Consider the following 15,410-nt stretch of genomic DNA (forward strand, 5'->3'; position numbering starts at 1 on the left):
TGTAATTTTCTTGTAAAATGTCCTGGTCTTTTTAATTTCTAAAAATGTTTTACTTTTTGAGAGAGAGAGCACGCCAAGTGGGGTAGGAGTATAGATGCAAAATCTGAAGCAAGCTCTAGGCTACAAGCTGTGGACGTAGAGCCCAATGCAGGGCTCGAACTGTGAGATCATGACCTGAGCCAAAGTCAGTGCTTAACCAACTGAGCCTCCCAGGCGCCCTGTCCTGGTCAAGTTTTGATATCAGGATTATACTGGTCTCATAAAATGAGTTTCATAGTGTTCATTCCTGCTCTGTTCTCTGAAATATATAGGATTAATATTTTATCTTCTTTAATAGTCTGATAAAATTTATTGGAGTAGCCATCTGGCTCTGGAGTTTTTCTTGTGGGGAAGTTTTTGATTTGAGATTCCATTTCTTTAATAGATATTGGGCCATTCAGCTACTCTTTTTCTTCTTGTGTCAGTTACTTTTGTATTTTTTCATGAATTTGTTCCTTTCACTTAAGTTGTCAAATTTACTGAAACTATCCCTTAAATACCTTAAATTCATTAGCATTCTGACTACACTGAAATTAAAATTTCTGTATACAAAATAAAGTAGATGATAATGATTCAGGAAAATAAACATAAATATGGCAGAAGAGGGTATATATTGTAGGAACAATCTAGGGAAAGAGAGGGAATTACAATTCAGTGTGACAAATACCATGAGAGGTACACAGGGAACACATAGGAAGAATGCTCAGGCCAATGTAGGAAGTCAATATTATGATGTCCAAATGATGAATTATTTAACTTGAGATGAATTAATATAATCAAATTCACACTTAAAAAGCTGAGAATTTATTTTTTCAGCATGAATATACATTTTTTTATAGTTTATTGCCAAGTTGGTTTCCATATAACACCCGGTGCGCTTCCCCACAAGTGCCCTCCTCCATGCCCATCACCCGCCTTCCCTTCTCCCCTTCCCCCATCAGCCCTCAGCTTGTTCTCAGCATTCAAGAGTCTCTCATGATTTGCCTCTCTCCCTCTCCCCACTTCTTTTTTTCCCCTCCCCCTCCCCCATGGTCCTATGTTAAGTTTCTCCTGCTATATTTATGAGTGAAGACATATGGTATCTGTCCTTCTCCGCCTGACTTATTTCGCTTAGCATGACACCCTCAAGGTCCATCCACTTTGCTAGGAATGGCCAGATTTCATTTTTTCTTATTGCCATGTAGTACTCCATTGTATATATAAACCACATCTTCTTGATCCATTCATCAGGTGATGGACATTTAGGCTCTTTCCAAAGTGCTGCTATGAACATGGGGGTACATGTGCCCCTATGCATCAGCACTTCTGTATCCCTTGGGTAAATCCCCAGCAGTGCTATTCCTGGGTCATAGGGAGTTCTATTGTTAATTTTTTGAGGAACCTCCATACTGTTTTCCAGAGTGGCTGTACCAGTTTACATTCCCAACAGTGGAGGAAGGTGCCTGTTTTTCCACATCCTCGCCAAAAAGCTGAGAATTTAGATCCAAGATAGAATTATTTCACATTGGTCATCTACCTATGAGCATCTACAATCAACTGGATCCCCCTTCACTGGCATATCCTTAATTAAAAATAAGACTTTTTTTTTGGTAAAAATGGTAATACATTATAAGAAGTTTAAACAAGGTAGAAAAGTCCAAAAGACAAAATAAAAACCTCTTGCATTTTGGTCAACATCCTTCCAGATCTTTTTGTATACTTAGGTCCACATATATCCACATACATATTAACGTCAAAATAACGCTGTTCCTGCTGATTTATATTGTTTTATGGGGGGGAAGGAGTCTATATGCTATGAACATATTTTCATGTAAATATATTACTTTTAATGGCGTAATTCCATTGTGCACATGCACCTAACTTAATTAGAGTCCTAGTGATGGCACTTACATTGTTTCTAAAAGCACCAATTACAAAAAAGGGAGTAAGAACATCATGTTTTCTTTTTGTTATTTTCCTTAGAACAAACTGACTAGGAAATGAGATTTCAGGGCAAAGGCTAATGAAATTTTGGTAAGACTGACTCAATTTCAACTTTAACACCAATAGTATACAATATAGTAATTGTAACCTCATATCCCTGTGTACCTTAATGGACAAAAAGGATCTGTTTGGAATGTTGAACATCTTTTCATTTGTTAATTAGGGGTTTGTTTTTCTTGGTTTAAAACTGTCCTATTGTGATGCCTGGGTGGCTCAGTCGGTTAGACTTTGGCTCAGGTCATGATCTCTAAGGCTCAGGTCATGATCTCTAAGTCCGGGAATTCAAGCCCCGCATTGGGAGCTGTGCTGACAGCTCAGAGTCTGGAGTCTGCTTCAAATTCTGTGCCTCCCTCCCTCTCTGCCCCTTCCCTGCTCATGCTGTCTCTTTCTCTCTCAAAAATAAACACTAAAAATTTAAAAAAATATATCCTATTGATTTCCTTTGCTTATTGTGGAGTTTTTAAAGTTGATATTGTATAAACTCTATATAGTAGGAATATTTTTCTTTTTTCCACCTGATAGAATTTATTTTCCATCCATTCACTAATTGTATATAGAATATTACAATCTTTATGTGGTTAATTTTTACCAATTTTTTTCTGTTATGGTTTCTGTTTCTTGTTTCATACTTAGCAAAGGCCTTTCTCAGCTCAAGATTATAAAGATTCACCTTGATCTTCTTGTAATATTTTTAGGGCTTCATTCTGTACATTCAGATTTTTGATTCATCCGGTCTTTATTTGACAAAGGTGATAGATAAAAAGCCTGTCCCCAGTGGCTCGTTATTTCTCAGATAATCTTTTTCCCCGCTTAGCAGTGATTTGTAGCATATGGGTTACTGATTACCAGCAAGACTTCTCGAGTCCAGACTTCCTGGCTTCAACACTTACCAGTGATGGCTCTGGGTAACGTAAAATCGAGATAATAATTGCAGCTATCTTAGGGTTAAATCGTAGAACCTGAAAGAGTGTTCTGGTACTTGACACCTAATACTGGGCAAATTAAACACTCATACATGCAGAGCATTTTCTTTCTGGATTCCATTTTCTGTTCACTGGTATTATGGCCCACATTTTTGACACTCCATTATCCAACTCAGTGTCTAATGGCTCTTCTTTTCCTCATTTCAACAAAAAAGGTCCTATCTCAGTTGTCTTTCTAATCATAACTGGAGCCCGAAAATGTTGCCCTTGAGAGTAAAGCAGCTGTGCTTTACAATGCAGTGAGAACCAGAACCCCAAACCAAGGGCGAGTGCCCATTTCTTCTACCGCGTATTTTTAAAGGGTGAAACCCTACCTCATTTCAGGTGTTGGCATATAACTGATGCTCTCAAAAACTAGCCCCTTCTCTTCCAACTCCAGTTTACAACCTTAAGGCAAATGGTTCACAATGTTACCCGCACTGGGCCCTGACTTGAGAGGACTAGGTGAGATCTGGAGAAGAACGCGAGGGAAGGATGATCCCAGGCCCCGGTCCTGACCTGGCTGTTGCCTCCTCTTGCTGAGGCCGCAAGACTGACCTTGCAGGCAAACGACTCCTGGCCCCATTAAATCTACACCATCGGGGACGAAGGCCGGAGGACGTGACTGCACAACCTCACTGGAGCCCTCAGAGCGGCAAGAGTGTGAGAAGAGCCGGCAGAGGGAAGGAGAAGCGGGAAAAGGGGAAACCACCCCCGCAGAGACGTTGCGTTTCGAGGAGGCGAGAGATACCGGCTTCCTGCTCAGCCTTCACTCTGGCTCGTTGAAGCAAGTGCCCGGTCACGGATTTTCGGTTCCTTCGGCTCACGGGACCTCTGCACCCCAGCGGCGTATCGTAGCGCCGCCTCGGCCCGGCTTTCCCGCCTTCGTCGGCCGTTCCTGCCTCAGCTCCGCTCTCCTCCTCCCAGTAACGGCCACTAGCTGCGGCCGGCGTCCGCAGCGCCGGTGACGTCGGCGTGGGGGCGGGACTTCCTGCTTCGCGCGCTCTTAGGTCGCGAGACGCGGTCGGCCCAGCTGGGCTGGGGGGGCGGTGGGCAACGGTAGGTGGGCTGAGCGTGGCGTTTCCGTTGGTCGGCGGCTACTGAGCTGCCCCCGCGCCCCCGAGAAAGCCCGTCCGCCGAGGTGGAGCGAGGCTTTAAACCGTTGCCGCCCTCTCCGCCCTTAGAGCTCTCCCAGGATACCTCAGATTTCCCTGGAGTCGGGAGCTCGAGGGGCGCGCTCGGCCTTTACTCCGCTCGCGCTGCGAGCGGCCGCCGGCCGGGCCAGCACCTCGCGTGTGGGACCGCCTCCCTTAGCCCCTGTGCCCCTGCGAGAAGAGTTGAATGGGTGCCGGTGGTTGGAGGTGTCCCCCGGCGGCAAGTGTGGTCACAGCACCGGGCGCTGTTAAGTTTTATGCGCGCACGTTGCAAGGACTGTGTGTGAGTCTGGTAGGTAACCTCTTTTTATGCGGACGCTGTGTTGTCCTCAGTATTGAATATTCCCCTTTTCTTCACAAGTTGCCCTTGAATTTTTTGCTGTTACTACTTTTCCTGTAAAGTATTGTTGGAGCGGGTGTTAGAAACGCAGGCTCTGAGACAAATTCTGTGGCCAGTTAAGTGCACGTGAAACTCTTTACGGAACTTTTGAAAAAGCCCCTTTTTCTAAAAAGTTCATTTAATCTTTACACCCAGGGTGGGGGTGGGGGTGGGGAACTCACCTCACCCTGAGGTCATGAGTCAACCCGGAGATCTAGAGCAGCATGCTCCCCCGACTGAGCCAGCCAGGCGCCCCTTTGTACAGCTCTCTGATGCACAACAGAGGCTGCTTGTGTACTGGCTACACGTTGTGCTACCTCCACTTTAATTTGAGATGGAAAAAACTATGTTTCCATTTTCCGTGTCTAGACTATGTAAATGAATGCCAGGCTTAAATGGACATTGTGATAAATCCTTACTGTCCAGCTTCTGGCTATAATAAATGGGCACCTAGCTTTTAAAAATGCCCACTGCCACGTATGTTTAAAGCCTGAAGTTACGTTATTATGAAGCTGTTTCAGTAAAAGCTCAAAGATGTCTAGGATGGCAAGAAACTTGTTCTTAATCTCATGTATACTGTAGTTGATAGTGTTTAGACTGAGCACAACATACTTGCCTTGATGTAAAACGGAGTAGGTTGTTAAAGCGGTGCTTCTGTTACCAAGCAACATCTCTGTAAACAAGTCTAATATTCAACTAGAATATAATTAAATGTATCTATCTCACAATTATCTGGATTCAGAACTGTGTAAATTCATGGGTTTAGCCTGTAGGTGGTTACAGTTAATATACACCTTCTCTACTGAGGTTTGATTTCAAACTCATTTTGTGTAGAATTACTAGAATGATTTGAATTTTGGTGTCCTACAGGACTCTCCAGAGAGTTGCAAATGCATTTGAGTTATCCTTTGGTTATTTAGGACAGTGTATGTCTGGTATTTCTTTTCTTTTTAATATTTTCTAACCAGATGAAGGGTGCAGGTTATATTCACAAATTTTTTAAAAAATAGGATAACACCAACTTAGGGTTACACAGCATATTGGGAGATTGAAACGCTATCCTCAAGCGGTTTTTAATCCGTGGTTGAGCCAATAACCTCAGTCTTTCTCCACCCATGAACCTTTAATGATATAATTTGTATGACTATAAGCAAGTAGTATACAGAGCATCTTTTCATGTTTTTTTTTTGAGTGCTATAACCTTTTAAGTATGTAAGGAAGGAGGGGCGAACATTTGAGACACTATGAGACTAACTTCTCTGAAATCAAACTATTGGTAATGGGAATTGGAACATGAGTTTAATGTTCTTTACCTGTCTTCCTTTCTGCATTACAAAAATCTGTTGACTTAATTTTAGTCCCCTCCCCCTTTTCTTTTCCACATGGCTGATGTTGAAGTAACGGAATAGTCAAGTGTTGGACAAGACAAGCAGAGAAGAAAAATCCAGAATGACTCATGTTGTATGATAAAATCCTTAGTAATCAGAAGTCAGAATTTTGTCATAGGAAATTCTAATTCCAGAACCTAGAAGAATGAAATATTAACAGAAAGATTAGTTAAGTGTCAGAATTCTTTGTGTATTTTGTAGGTATGGCCTCTGCCTAAAGTAAATGAATTTTATCTTAACTTTGTCATACATAATATATTAGGTTCCATAATTAAATTTTGTCAGATTTTCTAATCTGTGTGTACTTTTAGGGAATGTATATATGTATCTGTAAAAAAAATCTCCCGAAGTACTTTTTCCTACCAACTAAAGTTCCCATTTCTTAATTTGAACTATTTAAAATCTCCTCCCCCTCTGCCTTTTCACATTCATGTTCTTTATAGAAAGCTATGCTGTGTCCAAACTGATTCCTCACTTATCCTGTAGACCTACTTTGTGCTTTTTCCCTTTCTTCCAAGTCTTCATGTCTTTCTGCCTACCTAACGTGATTTCTTTCCTTCTTTCCCATACAGTTCAATTCCACCATAATCTTTGGAGGGTAGGAAAACTTTTGTACTCTCTTAGAGACTCTGGCTGTCCTTAGAATTAAATGGACATAAAACAGTAACAGAGAAAAGCATACAAATTAAAAAAATTTTTTACATTTACTTGGGGGCCTTCACAGGAAAATGACTTGATGTGACCAGAGCAGAAAGATTTTATACCTTTTCGATTTAGAAGCAATACATTTGTGAAAAGAAACGGAAGGGGTTTGTGTTGAGAGTAGTAAATTGTGGAGAAGTGACTAGGAAGATAAAGTTTAGTTTAATTCACTTATTTGTACAAATTTCTCAGCTTTTTTAACTATGATTTTTTTAACATTTAGTTTTGAGAGAGAGCAAGTGGGGAGAGACAGGGAGACACAGATTCCAAGTAGGCTCTGAGCAAGCTGTCAGCACAGAGCTGGATGCGGGGCTCAAACCCACAAACTGAGATCTTGACCAGAGCTGACATCAGACACTCAACTGACCGAGCCACCCAGGCGCCCTTAGATTTCTCAGCTTTGATTCCCCATGTCTGGTGATAAGAATGTCTTTACTCCTAGTACAGGGAGGGCACCTTTCACATGGGATTTTTATCTCCTGTTTTCAGGAAGAAAAAGGAGGGGCAGAGTGTGCCCCTTTTGTACTTGCTCTTTCTCAAGTACCTGTAACTCAATAATAATCAATACACTGAAATGGTGTCTTTGGGGTAACATGTTCTGAACTTCATCTCTGAAATCCTATACGGTGTTTTCAATAGTCATACTCCTCTGATCCTTCTACTTCATATTGTAGTTTATCATTTCTGTATATGCCTCACTTTCCTAACTAGGTTGTAAGCTCCTTACGGACAGGACACCAGGTCTCAATGAGCTGTATCCTTAATCTCTTCCACAGAAGTTGTTGAATAAATGTTTCTTAGAGATGAGAAACGTGCATTTCTACTTTTTCTGCCTCTTTAATGTAGTAGAAGTAAAAGACAGTCTTTGCGAGAGTAACTGAGGAAGGGCGGGCAACTGTAAACCCTAAGAAAGGGGACTAAAGAAAAGGAATTCCTTGGAATTGGAAGGGAAGATTCTATTCCTAGAAAGTGTGATATTTGAGAATTTCCCAAGACAGTATGAGCAGTAAAGACTCCCTCAGGAATGCTGGCACTGCTCTCAAATGGGCTTGGGGAGTTTGGTCAGTTTCCTGTTCTTCCTTAGAAGAATCTTAGTTTTAAAAGCCCTTCCTTCCCCCAACTCTCTTCTCTCCCTCCCTCTACCTTGTATAATTCCTCTCTCCCTACCTCCCCATTTTACCCACTTCCATTGTACTTTTTTTCTGGTCAAGACTTATCGATGAATTATGTAAGTACTTTCATTTGGCTCTCATAAATTAGCAGTTCTGTGAAGTTTTATTAAATTTTTCCATTGGGGCTGCCTCTGTGGATCATGGAGTGATCAAAAAATGTGTAATTATATTCTATGCCCTTTAAGTTCAACAAACCTCAAGTGTCTGACTTAAACCAGAATGAGATTCAGATGAGAAAAACATATTGAATGTGAACACTAAAGACAAGCACTGCAACTGCATCGTGAGGTCATGACCTGAGCTGAAGTTGGGACGCTTAACCAACCGAGTCACCCTGGTGCCCCAACTTTTGGATATTTTAATCCAAAATGAGTTTTATTGTAGAGTTGGGAGGAACCAAAAGTATCCATTTATTTTTGGAAAGTGCCTATCACTCTCAAAATAGGCCTTTAAATAATTTCTAGGTAATTTTTGTAGTCTTGTTGTAAGTCCTGTATCTGATCTTTATGACAAACAGTTACTTTATTTAAAGGTTTAAAAAAGTAGAGCTTCATAGTACTTTTATAAATTTTGGTTTGATTAATTTGCTTCTTAGTAAGCTTGCTGTACTAGCTTCTGAGTTGTTGCTCAGTAACACAGTTGTGGGATAACATAGCAACCACTGAAAACATTAGCAATGGACTATAGGGATTTTCCTGATAAAGTTGCAGTGCTTGTCTTTAGTGTTCACATTCAATATGTTTTTCTCATCTGAATCTCATTCTGGTTTAAGTCAGACACTTGAGGTTTGTTGAACTTAAAGGGCATAGAATATAATTATACATTTTTTGAGTGCTGACAAATTATAACATGCACATTTTTCACATACAGATGTGTGATATATACTGAATTATGTTGTATATGAAGGCTATGTGAAAAGACTGGTTCAATTAAAGAGGAGTTGGGGCACCTGGGTGGCTCAGTCAGTTGAATGTCCGACTTCAGCTCAGATCATGATCTCATGGGTTGTGGGTTCGAGCCCCGTGTTGGTTTCTGTGCTGACCTCTAACTCAGAGTCTGGAGCCTGCTTTGGATTCTGTGTCTCTTTCTCTGCCCCTCCCCTGTTCATGCTCTGTCTCTCTCTGTCTCTCAAAAATAAATAAAATGTAAAAAAAAAAGTTTTTTAAAGAGGAGTTTATTTTGGGCAGAAAAACTATTAAGTAATAATTAACATCGGACTTCTCTGCAACTCATATAACCAGCAAGAGATGGGATAAATACAGTTGAAATAGTTCTCCAAATAATATTTTTGTTACTTTTGGATGTTCATGGGAGACTTAGATCAGTAAGCACTAACTAATAGGCATTATGATTTTGTAGGAAGAGAACTGTGATTCAGGAGAAGACTTGACTGAAAGTTTCTTTCAGAAGTTGTATGTTTATAATTTTTTTGTTTGTAATTTAAAGTACATTTTATGTCTCATGTTAATTGGTTTAGTCAGTTTTTCAGTGCCTGTTGTGGGTCTTGCACTGTACTGGGTACTGGGGAGATTGTGAATAAGACATAGTGCCAAGTCTCAAGTAGTGCCTGGTGGAAGAAATGGATAAAATGAATAGTTGTTTGTAACTTACGTATAGGTTTTTGTAATATAACATGGGAATTGCTATGAAGATAAATAAGGGTATATTTTGGTGGCATGTAGGAAGGACACCTGATCTAGACCTGTAGAGAAAATACATTATAATTGAAGAAATTCCAGATTAGAATTATGCAAATGTAATCTGAAAGTATACAGAGAAGTATTAAACCTAGTCTGGAGGTAATCAGTCAGTTAGAATTGGGGAGAAGGCTCTGAATTGGAGATACTCAAAAGTCCTTAGCAATAGTAGTAGGTCAGATCCTGAGTGTAGATGCAATTCCTAGGGAGCATGTGTGGAATCAGAAGTGAACATTCGCATGTAATGGGCAGGTGGAGAAAGAGAGTAGGGAGGAAAGCCACAGAAGGGTAGAATCTTGGAAGCCAACCAAGGTAGGAATGCTTACCACATTTAGTTTATTGATGGTTTGCAAGTTGTTTGTCTAGAAACATTGTATAGCAGTATAAGTATAAAGATGCTCTCTACAAAGATCTGAAGTTGCAAATGGGGATAGATCAAGTCTTTGGTCAGTATCATAATTTAGAGAAAAAGTATATAGTCGACTTTTGAACAACATGGGAGTTGGGGACTCCCAAAAATCTCATTGTGATTTTAATTTCCATTTCCCTAAATACAAATAATGTTGAGTTTTCCCTGTACTTATTATCATTTTATTTTTTAAATTATTATTTTGAGAGAGGCAGGGAGAGTGCGAGCAGGGAGGGACAGAGAGAGAGAGAAAATCCCAAGCAGGCTCTGTGAGATCAGTGCACAGAGTCCAACATGGGGCTTGAACCCGCAAAAACCGTGAGATTATGACCTGAGCGGAAGTTGGACACTTAACTGACGAGCCACCTAGACAATTAGCCTTTTAGAAGTCATCTTAGATGGTCAAATCTTTTGCCCATTTTCTAGCTGTTTTTTTTTTGTTTGTTTTACTGAGTTATAAAAGAAATATATATATTCTGGGTTAAAGTCTTCTATTACAGACATATTTGCAAAGATTTTCTCCTAGTCTGTGGCTTACTTTTTCTTATACTTGTGTCTTTGAAGTGCAAACTTTTTAAATGAAGTCTAGTTTATAAGTTTTTCCTTTTATAGTTTATAATTAAAAAAATATTTTTTTAGCCTCCTGGTGCTTACCACAGGCAACATGTTCTTACACTGACTATACAGAAAGAGAAGGCAGAGTAAATTCACCCATATACACCCCAGCTCAGGTGCTTTGCCTGGTCTGTATTCTGAATGGGGGGGCATGGAGAACAAGGAAAAAATTATATTTATTTTTGAGAGAGAGAGAGACAGAGTACGAGCAGAGGAGAAGCAGAGAGAGAGAGAAACACAGAATCTGAAGCAGGTTCCAACCTCTGAGCTGCCAACACAGAGCCTAACATGGGACTCAAACCCACAAACCGTGAGATCATGACCTGAGCCGAAGTCGGAGGCTCAACCCACTGAGCCACCCAGGCGCCCCTGTTGTTTATAATTTTGATGATATGTTTAAGAACGTTTTACCTGATCCAAGCTCACAAAGATTTTCTTCTCTGTTTACCTTTAGCTCCTTTATTTAGTTCTGGAATCCATTTTGAATTAACATTTGTGTATGGTCTAAGTTTTAAAAAATTTTTTTATGCTAATTGGATGCCAAAATGCCTTAGCACCATTTGTTAAAAAGGTTATTCTTTTTCCTTTGAATTATATTGGCACCTTTGCAAAAAATCAGCTGCTTATAACATAAGGACTTATTTCTAGAGTCTCAGTTCTGTTCTATTCATCTGTATTTTTTATGTTTACTTGACTACCCCATTGTCTGGATTACTGTAGTATTACGGTAAGTTTCTAAATGGGTAGTGTAGGGGTACCTGGCTGGCTCAGTGGAGCATGAGACTTTTGATCTCAGTGTTGTGAGTCTGAGCCCATGTTGAATATAGAGTTTCTTAAGTAAAAGAAATAAAAATTCAGGGGCACCTGGGTGGCTTAGTCCATTAAGTGGCTGATTTTGGCTCCGGTCATGATCTCACAGTTTGTGGGTTTGAGCTCTGTGTCAGGCTTGGTGCTGACAGCACCGAGCCTGGAACCTGCTTCAGATTCTGTGTCTCCCTCTCTCTCTGCCCCTCTCCCACTTGCACTCTTGTCTCTCTCTCTCTCTCTCTCAAAAATAAACATTAAAAGAATATTTTAAAAGAAAAAAACAAAATGAGTAGTATAAAGCTTCCCAACTTATTCAAAAGTGATTCTAGATTCTTCCCACTTACATATAAAATTTAGGAACCACTTGTCTAGTTCTATAAAAAAGCATTTACTGTGATTTGATAAGATTTGCATTGAATTCATATATTAGTGTGGGAAGAATTACTAACTTAAGAGTCTTCCAATCCATGAATATTTGATGTCTTCCCATTATTTAGGTTTTTAATTTCTCTCAATTGTTTTTTTAGTTTTTAATATTTATACCGTGCACTTTCATTAAATTTATTATGAATAATTTGGAATTTTTTATATTGGGAAGAGAATTTCCATAATTTGATTCATTGCTATTATATAGAAATGCAGTTTAAGTTTTTAATATTATTTCTACATATATGATCATATAAGATGAGATTTTTCCAATCTGAATGTTAATATATTGTGTTAATAATTTTTTGCTTTGCTGTGGTGCCTGGGTGACTCAGTCAGTTGAGCCTCTGACTTCAACTCAGGTAGTGATCTTGTGGTTCATGGATTGAAGCCCGGTATAAGGTTCTGTGCTGTAGCTCAGAGCCTGGAGCCTGCTCTGGATTCTGTGTCTTTTCTCTCTCTACCCCTCCCCCATTACTTGGGCTCTGTCTGTCTCTCTCTCTCAAAAATAAATATTAATAGAATAAAATAATTTTTTGCTTTGTTGTATGTGCTAGATTCTTCAGTAAGAATTTTATATATATATAGAGAGAGAGAGAGAGGGAGGGGGAGGGGGAGGGGGAGGGAGGGAGAGAGGGAGAGAGGGAGAGAGGGAGAGAGAGGCAGAGAGACAGGGAGACATAGAATCCAAAGCAGCCTCCAGGCTCTGAGCTGTCAGCACAGAGTCCAACGCGGGGCTTGAACTCATGAACTATGAGATCATGACCTGAGCTGAAGTTGGATGCTTAACCGACTGAGCCACCCAGGCGCCCCTGTTGATTTTTTAAAATAATTTTATTAATTTTTGAGAGAAACAGAGAGAGAATGCCTCTGAGCAAGCAGAGGAGGGATAGAAAGAGAGTGAGAGAGAATCCAAGCAGGCTCCAAACTGTCAGCACAGAGCCTGACATGGGGCTCAAACCCAGGTGTGAGATCATGGCCTGAGCCGAAATCAAGAGTCAGACACTTAACTGACTGAACCACCCAGGTGTCCCAATTTTGTTGATCTTTTTATTTTTTATTTTATTTTTAAAAAATAGTTTATTGTCAAATTGGTTTTTTTTTTAATAGTTTATTGTCAAATTGGTTGATCTTTTTAAAGAACCAACTTTTGGGGCATTTGGGTGGCTTGGTTGGCTAAGCAACCAACTTTGGCTCAGGTCATGATCTCTCAGTTTGTGGGTTCAAGCCCCACTTTGGCCTCTGTGCTGACATCCCAGAACCTGGAGCCTGCTTCAGATTCGGTCTCTGTCTCAAACAAATAAATGTTAAAAATTTTTTTTAAGAATCAGCTTTTAGTTTAATTGATTATTTTTCTACTTTGTTTCATTGATTTCTACTGTTTTCTCCCTTTCTTCTGCTTGCTTTAGGCTTCGTGTACTCCCACCACACCTACCTTGTTGCCTAAGGTGGAAGCTTAGGTTATTGATTTGTGACCTTTTTCTCTTTCCTGATGGATGTTTAAAGCGATACATTTCCCTCTGAGCACTGCTTTAACTACATTCCATACATTTTGATATGCTGTTTTTGTTTTCAATTCAAATATGTTTAAATTTTTCTTGTGATTTATTTGACCCATGGGTTATTTATAAACTTGTTGTTGAATTTACCAATATTTCAGAGTATTCCCAGGTTTCTCTCTCTGGTGGCTCTCTGATTCTGTTGTGGTCAAATAATATACTTTTCATGATTTCAGTATTTTTAAATTCACTGAGACTTATTTTGTGGCCCAGCATATGGTTTATTGGAATGTTTTATGTGTGTTTGAAAGGAATATGTATTCTGCAGTTTAGAGATAGAGCATTGTGTCAGTTATATCAAATTCATTGATAGTGTTTGTCAAGTCCTCTATATCTTTGGAAATTTTCTATCTTGTTTTATCAGTTTTTATACTCTACAACTATTTTTGTTGTATTGTCTATTTCTCTTTTTAATTTTCCTTTATTTGCTTCCATGTATTTTGGGATTTTATTGTTAGATATGTATAATTATTATATCTTCCTGATGCAGTGACTGTTTTATCACTAAGAACTAACCCTCTTTGTCTAGGTAATATTTCTTGTTTTAAATTTTGTCTTTTTAGTTCTATAGCTACTCTGGTTTTCTTAGGGTTATTATTTGCATAGTGTATTACTTTTCTATCTTTTAATTTTCACATTTTTATGTCTTTGAATCTAATACGATCTCTTAAAGACAGCATACATTTGGGTCTTGGTTTTTGTTTTGTTTTTATTTAAATTCAGTCTTATATGCTCTGCCTTTTGAATTTGGTATTTAGTTCATTCACATTTAATATAATTGTTGATTTTGTTGGGTTTACATCAGCTATTTTGTTATTTTCTATTTGTCTTATCTTCCCTCCCCTTCTTTTCCTTCTTTATTTGACTTTGTGTTAGTTTTTAGTGAACCATTTTAATTTTTTTGTTCATTTCTTTCAATGTGTTATTTTCATATTGGTTGCTCTAGCGATAATAATATACATTTTAACTTACTGTAGTCTCCTTCAGGATGATACTAAATTCTGGTAGATTACGGAAGCTTCAGTGTATCTCCTTTCCCTCTTTGTTGTTCTATTATTATCATACATATTACAGTTATCATATTATAACCCCAGCCAATTAGTACATTATTGCTTTATGCAATCTTATTTTTTTAAGGGAAATGAAGAAAAGTAATGAGAACAATTATATTTCTAGAATCTTTTCTATTTACTTGTATAATTATATTTTCTGCATACTTTTTTTCTTTTCCTGTGGATTTGTTACTTTCTGGTGTGACTTTTCAGCATAGAGGTCTTCCTTTAATTCTCCTAAGGCATGTTGGGCAGCAACAAATTCTCTCAACACCTTATCTTTATTTCACTGTCATTTTTGAAGGATGGTTTTGTTAAATACAGAATTCTTAGTTGAGAGCTTTCTTGTTTCCTTAAATTTCATGGTTTCTTTTCCTGGCCTCATTGTTTCTGATAGAATGCCGGGTATGAATCATATCATTGTTCCCTGGTATGTGATGAGTCATTTTTCTCTTCCTCCTTTTAGGTATTGTTTTGTGTTTTTGTTTTGGTGGTCTTTCAGCATTTTGATTGTGGTGTGTCTTGGTATTGATCTATTTGTGTTGGATTTGCTGGGCTTCTTGTATGGATAAATTAATGTTTTTCTTCAAATTTGGAAATTTGTAGGCATTATTTTGTAACTTTTTTTCTGCCCCTGATGCTCTTTCCTCTTCTTCTGGAACTCTTATATAAATTTGTTGATATGCTTTACATCGTCTTGCAGCATCTGACATTCTGTTCATTTCTCTTTTTTTTTCTTTCTATTCAGAGTGGATAGTTCATCGATGATCTTCAGGTTAGTTACTTCTGTCTTCTGTCATCTTAGGTCTGCTGTTGAGCCCCTGTAGTGAGTTTATTTCAATGATTATACTTTTCAACATGAGAATTTCCATTTTTAAAATCAAATTTTGTCTCTCTTTTCAGTCATCTGAACCATTGCCATCATCCTTTCATTGAGTTCTTTAAAGATGGTTTCCTTTTAGTTCTGTGAACGTATTTATTATAACTCATTTAATTTTTGTTGCCAAATCTAGTATCAGGAGACACCCAGAGATATTTTCTGTTTGATGTTTTTCTTCTTGAGAAA

At 38.7% G+C, this 15,410-nt stretch overlaps 1 protein-coding gene and 1 non-coding gene across 4 annotated transcripts in view; both read left to right on the forward strand.

The window, feature by feature from the left end:
- Positions 1-3,936: 3,936 nt before the first annotated feature.
- Positions 3,937-15,410, forward strand: part of CEP83 (centrosomal protein 83) — a 132,216-nt gene continuing 120,742 nt past the window's right edge. Inside the window, exon 1 of one of the 3 annotated variants that reach the window (XM_029954908.1) lies at positions 3,937-4,430. The gene's annotated coding sequence lies outside the window, so the exon portion shown is untranslated. The remainder of the gene's footprint in view (positions 4,431-15,410) is intronic. The other 2 variants (XM_029954909.1, XM_029954907.1) reach the window with 2 other exon arrangements.
- LOC115305855 lies at positions 10,523-10,655 on the forward strand. Its single transcript, XR_003915043.1, has one exon. It is a non-coding gene; the product is annotated as a small nucleolar RNA SNORA51 (small nucleolar RNA).

Source organism: Suricata suricatta, chromosome 10 (genome assembly GCF_006229205.1).
Source record: "Suricata suricatta isolate VVHF042 chromosome 10, meerkat_22Aug2017_6uvM2_HiC, whole genome shotgun sequence".
NCBI classification, from domain to species: Eukaryota; Metazoa; Chordata; class Mammalia; order Carnivora; family Herpestidae; genus Suricata; species Suricata suricatta.